Source organism: Falco punctatus, assembly GCF_963210335.1.
Source record: "Falco punctatus genome assembly, chromosome: 3".
NCBI classification, from domain to species: Eukaryota; Metazoa; Chordata; class Aves; order Falconiformes; family Falconidae; genus Falco; species Falco punctatus.
The window spans coordinates 22,036,066-22,049,463 of record NC_137582.1 but is presented as its reverse complement, the minus strand read 5'-3'; the positions used below and the strand labels follow the sequence as shown (position 1 = coordinate 22,049,463).

Genomic DNA, 13,398 nt, shown 5'->3' with positions numbered 1-13,398 from the left:
AGGCCCAAACAAAGTGTGGCTAGTGTGCTGATAAAAGGTATTTAGGCAACTGAGTGTATTCATACAGTTTTATTCAGGTTCCTAATCAATGAAAAGGGAGAGAAAACAATAAACAGCCAAATAAAAGAAAGATAATTATTAAAGATTATAATTAAGGATTATAATTAATTAAAACCAATTCTGGATAATTTATGTTAAGCTTTCATGTTAGTAAAACTGAAATAATTATTCCATCCTCATCTGTTTTCTGGGCCCTATTTCAGCATCCATCTTCATACTGCTGAAGCCTATTTTATCATATGTGCTTTTGCATTTCCACAGAATGCAAAATAATGTAGTCTGGTATTTCCCTCCTAGCCCATTTAATTTCTTAGATTGTATGCTAGAACAATGATGTTGCTCTGAATTCACATCACTGCAAAGGAATGTTTAAAATGTAAAATGAATGAACTGAGTTTTCCCCTAAAGGGAGAAAACATTTGTACTCAGAGTTTCTGATTACCATCCTCTTTTATTTGATTCAGTTTTGTTTGGTTTTGGGTTGTGGTTTTGTTGTTTGGTTGTTTTGGGTGTTTTTTTTTCCAGAAGATTGGAATTCTATGCTAAGTCTAGGACAATATTGATCTTTCAAATTTTCTGCTAATAAAAAAAGTTTTTAGGTGTTCAATTATTATAAATTACGGTGATAGTTATCATTGATTGCCAAACCATTTAGAAACTTTAGATAATTAATCTTCACAATAGCCTTGTGACAGAGGAATAAAAATGCAATGCAGCTTTCCAGAATCAAAGCAAAATTAAAGCTCAGGAAGGGTATAAATAACACACAGGCTTTCTGTTATCTGTCTCTTGTTGTATATGGGAAAGTTTCACACTGATGCTAATTTTAACATGTTTACATACTGCTTTATTTCCTTTTTCATAAACAAGCTAATAAGCCAATTACAGTGAAGCTGATCACTGTCACACCAAGGCAAGATGCGCTTTCAGAGTTCAGCTCCTAAACTTTTGTTAACTTCTGTTGCATGGATAGACCTACTAGTCTGATAATCTTTCATAATAATTTCATGATAATAAGCATTGGTTTCTTCTATTGGAAATGGGAAACTGAGGAATACCGAGACACAGTGATTTCCAGCCCAGATACCTTTAGTGGGTCTTAGAATAACAAAGTTAATTTAATTGTCTTTCTTTGAGCATCCAATTTCAGTTTGGGAAGATAAAGTCAGCATCTCAGACAGGATGAGAACTTTCTGGACCCCGGAGTCTTTTCTCCACTCTCTAAATAACTGAGAATTTTTCCCATGATTTACTACTCCTTCATAAAGGCTCCTCTAACCTCTCTTTGATTATGACACAAAGTTCTTTGCACTTCTGTAGTAAAATTATAACATTTGACTTTTAATTAACAAACTTTGGCATTATAGTACCTTCTAGAAAGAAAATCAGTAAGAGAGAGACACACACAAAGAGAAAGCAAGCAAGAAAGCTAAAAGGCCTTCATATCTATTAAACACATGACAATTGAACTGTAAGTAAGGTGTGTCTCTTGCACCAATTTGAAAACAGAAAATTTTAGGGTCTTTTATTTTATATAATGTTCTATGCTTGCCTTACCTGGCCTTGGGGGATAGGATGCACAGACTTTTCTAATCTGAAAAAGTTGGCTTAAATTTAAAACATTCCATTACAGATTTTAGAGTGCTAATAAATCTGCCACATTTTTGTATTCATCTGAATAATAACTAGCCGTAGGGGCTGGTCAAAAGAACCGCAATTTTGAAAAAAACTTACTGTAGTTTAGTTTCCAGAGTTGACTGGTTCTGAAGCTCATGGGAATTATAAAGTCCAGTGGAGCTGGGATTCTCAAAGCCTTTCTCTGTCCCTGTACCACCTACAGCACTGTGGTCACTGCAGTGCTGATTTGGTAAGGTTACTAATTCATCTCAGGCTATACTATTTTCCAGCAACTAGCACTTCATTAGGGTAAAAAGCTTCATTATGAAAGGAAATATTGACAGAGAACTCAGCTTATGAATGGAAAAATACCCAGTTTTCTACCAGCTTGTTTCAAACATACATATAAAACTTATCTTTCAAATGCTTTGCACTTCTTTCAAAATATTTTCCATTCTTCATTCTGTCTCCTACTTCCTTTTTAATTTTAGTCTATTTCTTAAAATCATTAGAAAGTCAAAGTTAGTAGGAAACTACCAAATCCTCTCAGAAGCAGTAAAGGCAAAAGCGTCACACTACATTTCTCTGATCCACCAAATGAATTGTGAGTAGATCCTTAACTCCGTATGATTTATGCTGGTGACACTGAAGTACTCATAGGTGGGAGAACCATACCTGACAGAATGGGTGCCAGTATCTGTTTCTAGCTTTCATATAATTATAGAATATAATAATCTGATTCTCCATACTTGACTTAAAGCTGTGCAAATGCATTTCTTTAGAGCCATCTTTCTTCTTTGATCTCAAGCAACTACACAAAAGCCCAAACCTTTAGGCTGCAGCCTTCAGCCATTGTTACTATTAAAAAATAAGAGGGGTGGGGTGGGAGTGGTAGAATATTTTTTTTTTTTCATGGCTGTGAGTCAGACCTTACTTAGCTAATTTTGTTTGTGCTCTTCTTCAATGAGCAAACTAAACATTAGGCTGCAAAGAACCGTGGAAATTGCAGCCCCAAAGGAATTAGTCTAACAAAGCTCTAAGTATCCTTATGAAGAATATTAAATGGAAGGTGGAGTTTAACAGCTCGGTGACTGCAAGAACAGCATACATACAACAGTAGGCAAAATTCATCCTGTGAAGACTACTACCAAGAAAAGTTGCAGATTCTCCATTTCTGTACTATCAAATTAAGGCAAAACGCATCCATAGAAGATCAGCTGAAGTCAAATATAGTTTACAGAGCTCATTGCAAGAGAAACTGATGTGGTTCTACAGTCTGCATTATTCAAGTCAAACTAGTTGATGTAATGGTCCCTTCTGGCCTTAAGGTAATCTATGTGTCTATGAAAACTTCTAGTTAAACATAATAAGTCTGTTTAAATAATATTTCATTTGTAATGAGCTCTTAATGATTCATTCACTTGAAGGCTAGAGGTAAAAAAAAAAAAAAAACAACTAAGAGAGAAAGAGAGAAATAATGATTATTAAGGGGATGATTCTTGCACCAGCCTCATGAAAGTTTATGCTATAAATCAACAAAATTTAAATAGCAGAGATATGTTGATGTGGAATGCAAGTAAATTTTCTCTACTCTTTACTACATTCTACAGTATATGATTGTCATGGTTTAACCCTGCCAGCAACCAAGTACCACACAGTCGCTTGCTCATTCCCCCTCACCCAGAGGGATGGGGAAGAGAATTGGAAAGGAATGTGAAACTCAGGGGTTGAGATAAGAACAATTAAATAGGTAAAGCAAAAGCCACACATACAAGCAAAGCAAAGCAAGGAATTCATTCACCACTTCCCACAGGCAGCAGGTGTTTGGCCATCCCCAGGAAAGCAGGGCTCCATCACGCATAATGGTTACTCAGGAAGACAAACACCATAATGCCAAATGTCCCCACCTTCCTTCTTCCCCCAGTTTATATACTCGGCATGATGTTACATGGTATGGAATATCCCTTTGGCTAGTTGGGTCACCTGTCCTGGCTGTGTCCCCTCCCAGTTTCCCATGCCCCTCCAGCCCTCTTGCTGGCAGTGCCCAAGGAACTGAAAAGTCCTTGACTTGGTATAAACATCACCCAGCAACAACTACAAACATCAGTGTCCTATCAACGTTGTTCTCACATCAGAGCCAAAACACAGCACTGTACTAGCTACTAAGAAGAAATTTAACTCCATCCCAGCCAAAATCAGGACAATGTAAGTCCTGAATCTTTAACAGAGACCTTTAATTTCTTATGACTGTCCATATCTCTTGAATGGCTGCAATACAGAATAGTTTCTGAGCCATGAAGGAAACAAAAGGCACTTGCTGCTTGAACAAAGCTAAGGATGTATTTGCTTTCCACTGGACAGTGCCAGGACATTTCAGCAAGTGTGTGAAGGATTCAAGTTACCCAGCTGGTGTGGTGTAACTGAAACTGATTCATTGCTTCCTGGTATCCATAAAAGCAGTGGAATATTACTTTGAACTTAAAAAACTGTGTTAGCCCTTGTTTAACTTTGGAAATAATGTCTTCTTAGAAAGACATGTCTGGAAAGTGTGGATGGCTATCAGTGTTGCACTGCCTACCTAAATGGTTTAAAACAATCATTATAAGTAGTAAGATGCAAAACATTAACTGCAAGTATCAAGTTCCATCTCATCTACACTTGGTAATATTCTACATTATGAGAAGAAATTCTGCATTACGAAGAGAAACATAGAAAGTAAATAGATGTTGACTTTAGATGAGATAAATCACATCTTTAGGGTGGTATTTCCCCCAACTGTCTAAGCAAGGAGGCTAGATAACAAGCGTAGGTATTGATATATCTGTATGTGTAAAACGCACAAGGGGAATTTTTTTTTCCTGCAAATTGAATGAATAGAAGCAATTTTTAAAATATCCTTTTCTGTGTATTTAAAAACATCTTCCACTGTGTGAATTAATGTCCTGCTTTGTTTTTAAAATGGAAAATAATCTTGATTTATCATAGTTATGCGATACTGGTGGTTTCAATTCCTCTTTTTGGTGATATTCACATGCAATGTGGCAAGTGTCAGATTTACAGAGAAGAACACAGCTTGCAGTGAAAGGTAGAAATAAAAACCTATATTTACTGAAACAGTTGATGTATGTATATATGTATGTTTGTGTGTACACACACGCTGATAGACTGTGAAAGCTTTGTGCACATAGCTACAAATACACTTAGTTCTAAGACATACCAATTCAAACACATTTACTGTTGTAGAATTGTGGCTTTATTTGTGTTTTTAAAGAAAGTCCCATATGTACAATAAAATGTCTTTTGAAAATACAAAATCTAAAGTAAAAACATAAACAGAATTAAAATACAAAGAAAGTCATGAATACATTCTCATAAATACTAGTTATTTATTTTCAGTGCTTGTATAACTAAAAGATAAGAATATATGATATATTACAGCATTACAATAAACTAATTCCTTATAATAAAACATTAATTCAATTGCTTGTATTTATTTCAAAAAGCAATAGTTTTCATTCAAACATTTTTTGCTAATTTTTGTAGGGAAGTATTTCTCAACAATGATTTACCACGAGGTGTCACAATAGCTGATAGAAGTGAGTGATTTTATATAAGTAAATAATTTTTATGTGTGTTTTTGTAAGCATTACGGAGGAAAATGCTATCTGGTAAGGATTCTTTTTCTATCAGTCCTGTCATAATTTCCTGAGCATTCTTTGTATTAGTCCAGTGCCTAGAGGTTCCCAAAGAAAACAAGGCACCAAGATTTAGGCAGCATATTACTATACAGCTGATGAAGGAGCACAGCTGGCACATCTGTGTGACGTCCATCACATGGAAGCTTCTGCAAGGCCCTGCAGTGCGTATGGGAAAAGGTTTGGCCTTTTGACTGGCATGGCTCCAAGCCAAGCCATGCTGCAAGAGGGCTCTACTTGTACCTATACAAAGAGACAGTGCCAGTTCAGGTTGCCTACCTACCTGCCTGGAGATCTCCCAAAGATGGACACAGCACAGACGTAGAACAATAAAACAGTGTGCTGAGTTTGAAAGTGGGTGCTAGCTTGGGGCTGTGTTCAAAAGGCAAATAAAGCCACAAGACACCAGTGGCCCCAAAAATCCTTCATTCCTCTGAAAGCTGAGATCTTACAATTTGAAGTATGAAGTATGTAATGCAGTTTTCAGAGTAACATTGTGTATACTGTAGCTTACAAAAACAGGAGAGAAAAAAAAAAAAGAGTTCAGAAGGACATTGCTCTTTCCTCTAAACTGGTGAGAAACCAGCATCTGGAGAGGAAACATGACTTACCTAAGGTCACACAGGAAGCCTGTCACAGAGTCAGAAATTGAAATCAAATTTCCTGAATTCCAATCCATTGCCTCAGCCATAACAGGATCTTTCCTCTCTCATTGATTTAATTTTTTGATTTGTCTTTTTGTCTTCTGAAGCATCTGGTTGACTACAAAACAAAATGGTTCACATGATTAGTGTAGATAACTTTACATTCTGATACTATTTCCACTTTATATACACCCTGAAGGTATTTCAAATGAGACTTCTATTAAAAATATAGTCACTGAATAGGTACATCAATTAATTTATAAAGATGTTGTAATTAAAGGGGTTTTCTTCCTTATTTTGCATATAGCTGATCAAATTTGAGGTGAACATATTATTTTAGACAGGAATTAACCTTGGCTACTTCAAATTGTGTCTATGCATAGTGTCTTCATTATCTATAATTTACATGCTATGTCATTACTAATGTGAACATAATCATACAGTGAACAAGCAGCATTTTCATGTCTTTTACAGGATAATGCTAAGAATAAAGAAGGAAATGGCACACAATCCAAAATGCTGCTTTTCCTTCTTCTGCTCAAGATGAAACTGCTGTCCTTACTTCCACTAGCACTATAGTGGCACCTCAAGGCAGAATAACAACACGTCAGGGTTATTCACAGTCTCATCACATGCCTCACACAGAGAAGTTAGTGTTAAGCCAGAAAAATGCAAACTCAGGTCAACAAAGGCCTGAATCTGCAATGTCTGCTTTTAGTTGCCTAAAAATAACAGGCACTAACTCAAAATGGGTGAAAATTTCTTGTGTGAATCAGACCAGGTACCTCAGTCCTAAGAAATGTCAGTGTCTATTAAGTGTTATATCTCAGTGAAGAGGTGAAGCTAAGAAGTGAATCAACAAAATTTATCTTCCATACTAGAGTCCCAAAGACTCCTGTGATGAAATAGGAAGATTCCTTAGCAGGAATGAAATGAGAAAGTGTCTTATCTTTGGAACCTCCTCTATGACCATTTTTCCTGTCTAAAGAACAGCAGATACATGTTTTGCTGACGTCATTCCAGGCAAGAAGCAATGTGTCTAGATCATTTAGAGATTCATTATAATCCAGAGAAACTCTAAACCCCACAAACTTATCTATGTATCTTGACTTAAAAGCACTCAAGAATTTCCGATATAAAAAGTTCCACAACTATATCCAAATTTATCTGAAAGTGTTATTTTGTTTATGGTGGTTTGACCCCGGCTGGGTGCCACATGCCCACCAAGGCCGCTCCGTCCCTGCCCTCCTCAGCTGGGCAGGGGGAGAGAATGTATAACGGGAGGCGCGTGGGTCGGGGTGAGGGCAGGGAGAGATCACTCACCAGCTGCTGCCGTGGGCAGAACAGACTGGCTTGGGGAAATCAATTTATTACCAATCAAATCAGAGTAGGATAATGAGAATATAAAACCAAATCTCACCCCCCATCCCACCCCCCTTCTTCCGCGCACAACTTCAGGTCCGGGCTCCTCTCCCGCCTCCCCGCCCGCGGCGGGAACGGGGCTGGGCCAGTCCCTCACGCTGCCTCTGCCGCCCCTGCCCCTCAGGGGGAGGCTCCTCACACCCTGCCCCGCTCCCGCCTGGGGTCCCTCCCGCGGGACACAGTCCCCCGTGGGCTTCTCCAACGGGAGCCCTGCCCAGGGGCTGCAGCTCTTCACCGACTGCCCCGGCGTGGGGCCCTGCCCGGGCTGCAGGTGGGGATCTGCTCCCCCGCCACCCTCCATGGGCTGAGGGGCACAGCCTGCCTCACCGGGGGCTGCACCACGGGCTGGGGGGGAACCTCTGCTCCGGCGCCTGGGGCACCTCCTGCCTCCTGCGCTGGCCCGGCGCTCGGCAGGGCTGTTCCTCTCACATAGTCTCTCTCTCTTCTGCTGCAATTACGTTGCACAGATGTGTTTTTTTCCCCTTCTTTGTATGCTGCCGCAGAGGTGGTACCACCATCACTCAGCCTTGGCCAGTGGTGGCAGGTCCAACTGGCATTGGCTCCACTGGACATGGGGAAGTTCCTGGCATCTTCTCACAGAAGGCTTCTCCATAGTCCCCCTTCTACCAAAACCTTGCCATGCAAACCAACTACATTGTTGTTTGCTTTGTTTGTTTGTTTCATTATGTATGGCACGAGCAAGATAACCTATGTCAGAGTTGACTGATCTGAAAGACACATAAATACATGTTTGGTGGGAAGTCTGTCCTTCCATCTAATACAGGTACATTCATTGTTCAGTCCATGTGATAGTTACCATGTTGTTTTAACTTAAACATTTTAAATACAAAATACACTGATTCTTTTGTCAGGGACCTTATTTGCCTGTGTATTTCCACATCATGTGTGTTAAGTTAGCTTCTCTTTAACAGAGTTTTTAAGCATATACAAGTAACATATACATGGATATAGACAGGTAATCCATATTCCATAGAATGTAGAAGAGACCCTTCCAGCACACAGAGGTTTCGTGAGCAGAGGCTCAGAGCAGTTTAGATAATCATTAATAAGAACTTCAGACATGATGAACCTACTTGCCTTTGCCATTTTTATATTCAACAAGGGAATCACAGTTCCTGAGACTACGGAAAGTCTGAAACAGTGACTTTGACCCTATTAGGTTTTAACACCAAGATCGTTTGGGAAGATATATCCCAGAAAAGAGAAGGCTCCAGGGAGACTTTATTGTGGCCTTTCAATACTTAAAGAGGGCTTATAAGAAAGATTAGGACAAAGGTTTTAGTAGGTCCTGTAGCGATAGGACAAGGGGTAATGGTTTTAAACTAAAAAGGGTAGATTTAGACTAGATGTAAGGAAGACATTTTTTACAATGAGGGTGGTGAAACACTAGAACATGTTGCCCAGAGATGTGGTAGATGCCTCATCCCTGAAAACAGTAAGGTCAGGTTGGATGGGGCTCTGATCTCTGTTGTCTCTGCTCATTTCAGGGGGTTGGACTAGATGACATTTAAAGGTCCCTTCCAACCCAAGTCATTGTATGATTCTATGGTTCTTTGATATGTGTGTAATTACTGTACAATTTACTGATCTATCTGAATTATTAGAATATTTCATTGTTTCTTTTAGCAGTACTTTTACTAGTACTTCTTTTAACTTCTATGACCTACAGGGATTCTGTGCAACTTCTAGGGGAAAAAGAAAGGTGCTTGTCTTGAATAGGTTGTCTGGATCAGGAGACAGCTTTTACCACTGCCAGAATGCCCAGTAAGAACAAAAAGATTAGAGAGGACCTACAATATCCTCAGCTTATAGAGTAAAAGAATATTCATATGGATGCACTGGATCTACCCCACAGAACAAAAAAATGCACACATAGTATAGGATGAAAGTGTCATCTCAATAGTGTGACAAGATGAATAAAAGACTAATGAACCCAATCTACATCTTTCATTTCAGCCACAAACAAATCAACTATTTTACACCTGTAAAGAACATCTGTAGATAAATGGATTCGGTTTTTTCCCTGTGCAAGTAGAAGGATTGTTAAAAAAATGTAGTACTCTGAAACTTTCTGGATCTGCTAATCTGTCCTGGTTTCAGCTGGGATGGAATTAATTATCTTCTTAGGAGCTAGTAGGGTGCTGTGTTTTGGCTTTGGTCTGAGACTTTTCAGTTCCTCAGGCCTTGTTAGTGAAAAGGCTGGAGGGGCACAAGGAACAGGGAGGGGACACAGCCAGGCCAGCTGACCATTACTAGCCAAAGACGTATTCCATACCATGGGACACCATGCCTGGTATATATATATGGGGGTTGGCCAAAGCAGGCAGATCGTTGCTCCAGGATTGGCTGGGCATCGGTTAGTGGATGGTGAGCAGTTGTGTTTTCCATCACATGTGTTTTTCTCCCTTTCCCTCTGGATTTTATTCTCTCCCTTCCCCTTTTCATTGTAACTGTTATTGTCATCGTAGTTATTATTGTTCTTTCATTTCTATTCTATTTCAATTATTAAATTGTTCTTATCTCAGCCCTCGAGCTTTACATTCCTTTCCAACTCTTCTCCCCATCCCTCTGAGTGAGGGGGGAGTGAGCAAGCAGCTGCATGGCACTTAATTACCAGCTAGGGTTAAACCGTGACATAATCTTACTACTTTTTGTGCATCCCCATACTATGTGTGAGAGACCAAGTGTCCTAATGATTGCTTCTGGCACTGTTCTTGTTTATAAATGTCGGTCATTCAGTAAAGTAATAGAAAGCACATTACTTTTTCAGATGAACATTCACAAAGATGAAATTAGTAACATAGAGGGTATTTCAAACAAATTTGTGAAAATCCACAGGTCCTATTCAACTCATAAATGCCATTTGTCAAAGAATGAAAAATAATGAAGAAAGGCAGAGAATTCATCACTTCATAAACATAGTTACCAATCAATTGGAAGAGTCAAGGTAGGTGTTATTAATTACAAGGTGGAAAATACAGTCTGTCTTTGCACTTAAATTAGGGAAGAAAATGGCACCAAAGAACAGATCCCTGTACAGAAAACTGTGAAAATAGTTCATAAAAGTTACTCTTGATTTGCCAACTATCTTTCTGTTCTTTGCAGTCATTGTCTACAGTAACAGGCTGAGACAACTATGTAGGAAATTCAGATTTACATTTGAATCACTGGTAAACAAGCAGTTACTTAATAGACAAGTGACTTAATCTGCTTAGATACTACAGAGAATACTTCACTGCTAGAAAGAAAATGAAAAAGTAGTTCTGACTTGGCTGGTGTTTGTATGCTTTGGTCAACTTTGCTAGAGGATAGATTTTACAGAGTTTTTTGCTTCACTGATACATAAGAGTTAGTGGAAACTTCATTTTAGAGTATATTTCAATATATGTACTGGATAATAATGATTGTAGATATTTTGGTTGTCTCTGTTGAAGCCTAGCAAATGTATATAATAGCTAGAGGATATCACACGTTACCTACAAACACTGAAATGGGTGGATGAGGATGGTGGAGATTGACATGTTCAAGAAGTTACTTTAAGTTTAAAATAAATTTCAAAATGGTTAAGGATTTTGATGTTGGGGATATCCTTTACTTTTGCACAATTATGTACCATATCAGTGAAAAATTAAGGTAGGAAATCATATTCCCAAGTTGCACTCCTGTTTACACTACACTAAGGTTATGTAACACGCTTGCACTAGTGTAGAAAAAACAGGAGACCATTGTCTGAGTGAAGAGCTTCTCTTTCCCATTACAATCTCTTTTGAAGTAACTGCTTGACAAATTAATTAGTACACATCCCACCTCCAACCCTCCCTATCCCACTTTCTGCATGTGTTTGCATTATTGAGGAGTAATTATAATAAAAAATACAAACCTCAGGTAAAAAGGAGATGGAACATGACAGCTGAATAAAAAAACAGATACACCAGACAGCTCATCATCTTCACATTTCATCTGACCTTTCACCAGCCACTAGACCAAATGAGTAGCAGAATAAGGTCAACAGGCAAAATTAGATACAGCAGGAATTATTTCATTCATGGATCTTGAAGGCTGGACAACTTTAATAGAGTACTATATAGATTACTTTTTCTTAATGGTTCATCAATATACATAGAAAATATGCATTCCTATACCCAAAAGATGAATTTATTTGCCAATGTCGCACTTTAGGGGCAAAGAATGGATCAAATCTGTTAGTCATTCTTTAACTAAGAACACAACGAATGTACGGAGATCTACCTCTTTCTAGGAAAAGAAATTGCAGAGGTATTTGCAGCACTTACCTTCAAGTGTAGTATAAGTATACTACACATTATTCTTACTAAACTCTCCCTATAATCAGTGGGAAAAAAAAAAACACTTTCTGGTCTGAAATTGTCCCAGATCACTTTCATGCTATTCAGTATGAATCTTATGCCAAAAGCCTAGTATCAGATAGTTATGTCATTGGACTAAATCAAGTAGGTGAACTCGTTTTCCTAATTGCTTTCCCAAGTTTAGGTTTGCCTCAGAACAATAGGCTAAAAGACCTAACTAAGTATGTTTAGAAAGATGCTATTAAATTTTTTAATACCATCTGAAAGACTGGGTTCTGCAAAGACCTTTTAACAAGAATGGTTGGGATGAATATCCATTCAAAACATGAGTCTAAGCACATTGCAAAACCAATCAGGAGGCTCATTGCAGAACTTGGACAGGATCAAGTCTGATTTATAAATAGCATTTTTACCACAGAAAAGGTTAGTCCAGAAGCCGGGCATATTCATCATTCACAAGAGACTACAAAAACAATGTATTGCAGTGTTATAAAGTAATCTTTCTGGTCATTACCACTGGAAATCAAGCCTTTTTATTGGGAAGTTACTGGAGAGGAGGGCGGAGAGGGAGAGAGAGACAGAGAGACAGACAGAAAGAGAGAGACAGAGAGACAGACAGAGAAAGAGAAAGAGAAAGAGAAAGAGAAAGAGAAAGAGAAAGAGAAAGAGAAAGAGAAAGAGAAAGAGAAAGAGAAAGAGAAAGAGAAAGAGAAAGAGAAAGAGAAAGAGAAAGAGAAAGAGAAAGAGAAAGAGAAAGAGAAAGAGAAAGAGAAAGAGAAAGAGAAAGGAAGACAAGGGAAGGGAAAACAGAAAACAATATAAGACATCAGTATACCACTATACAACAATTAATAACATCAATGAACTACTTCCTTTAGAAACAGGTTTTAAGATCAGAAACTGAGACACAGAAATGTCAACCAGCTTGCCCCAGATAACTCACAAAGCCTTTGCCACAGACACTGCCAGAACTTCAATCTAATTACTCTGCAGGGTCATCCTTCTTCTTAGATGTTCAGATTAGACTATGCTTTTGTCATTTCAGTTAGGAATTCACATCTTGTAATACTATGCAACTAAATAACACTAACTTAGCCAAACTTAACCCTTTTTTCTTCTTTTTACATCACACATCTTTAAGTCATACATAATCAGTAAAATCAGACGGTGCACTCACAGTGAAACCCTGAAATAGTCATTTGGAGAAAATGTTTACAGCTGAGCGTAAACCTCTGAAAACAGCAAGTTTTAATGGAAATGATGACCGGCCTTTCATGCATAGCTCTAAATAATGAAAGATTCCTGGCTGGCTTGCTCTCTCATTGCTATTTAACCACTTTTGTCCCATTCATTAGTGGAACATCATATAACTTAACAGAATTTAACATATGTAAAGAATGTCATCCCAGAGGGATTTCTGAAACAAAAGAATATTTTTCTATAGTTAGCAGTTTTGGTAAGAGCTCATTTTCTATTCTACAGTAGTTGTTAACTTCACAAATAAGTGATTTTTTTTCTTCAGGTTTTTAACCAAATGCCCCATTCTTTGGCTTTGTGTCTTGGCCCTGTAGATGTCTTAAATACAAATAAAAGCACAAAAAAACACCCTCCAAG

General features: G+C 38.2%; 1 long non-coding RNA gene across 1 annotated transcript in view; it reads right to left on the bottom strand.

Annotated features, from left to right (window-relative positions):
- Nucleotides 1–6,096: 6,096 nt before the first annotated feature.
- The window catches only part of LOC308060339, a 33,357-nt gene continuing 26,055 nt past the window's right edge, over nt 6,097–13,398 (bottom strand). Inside the window, exons 2-3 of the long non-coding RNA XR_013926680.1 lie at nt 11,340–11,437; nt 6,097–6,134 (exon numbers count right to left, since the gene is read on the bottom strand). This is a non-coding gene — a long non-coding RNA (uncharacterized lncRNA). The remainder of the gene's footprint in view (nt 6,135–11,339; nt 11,438–13,398) is intronic.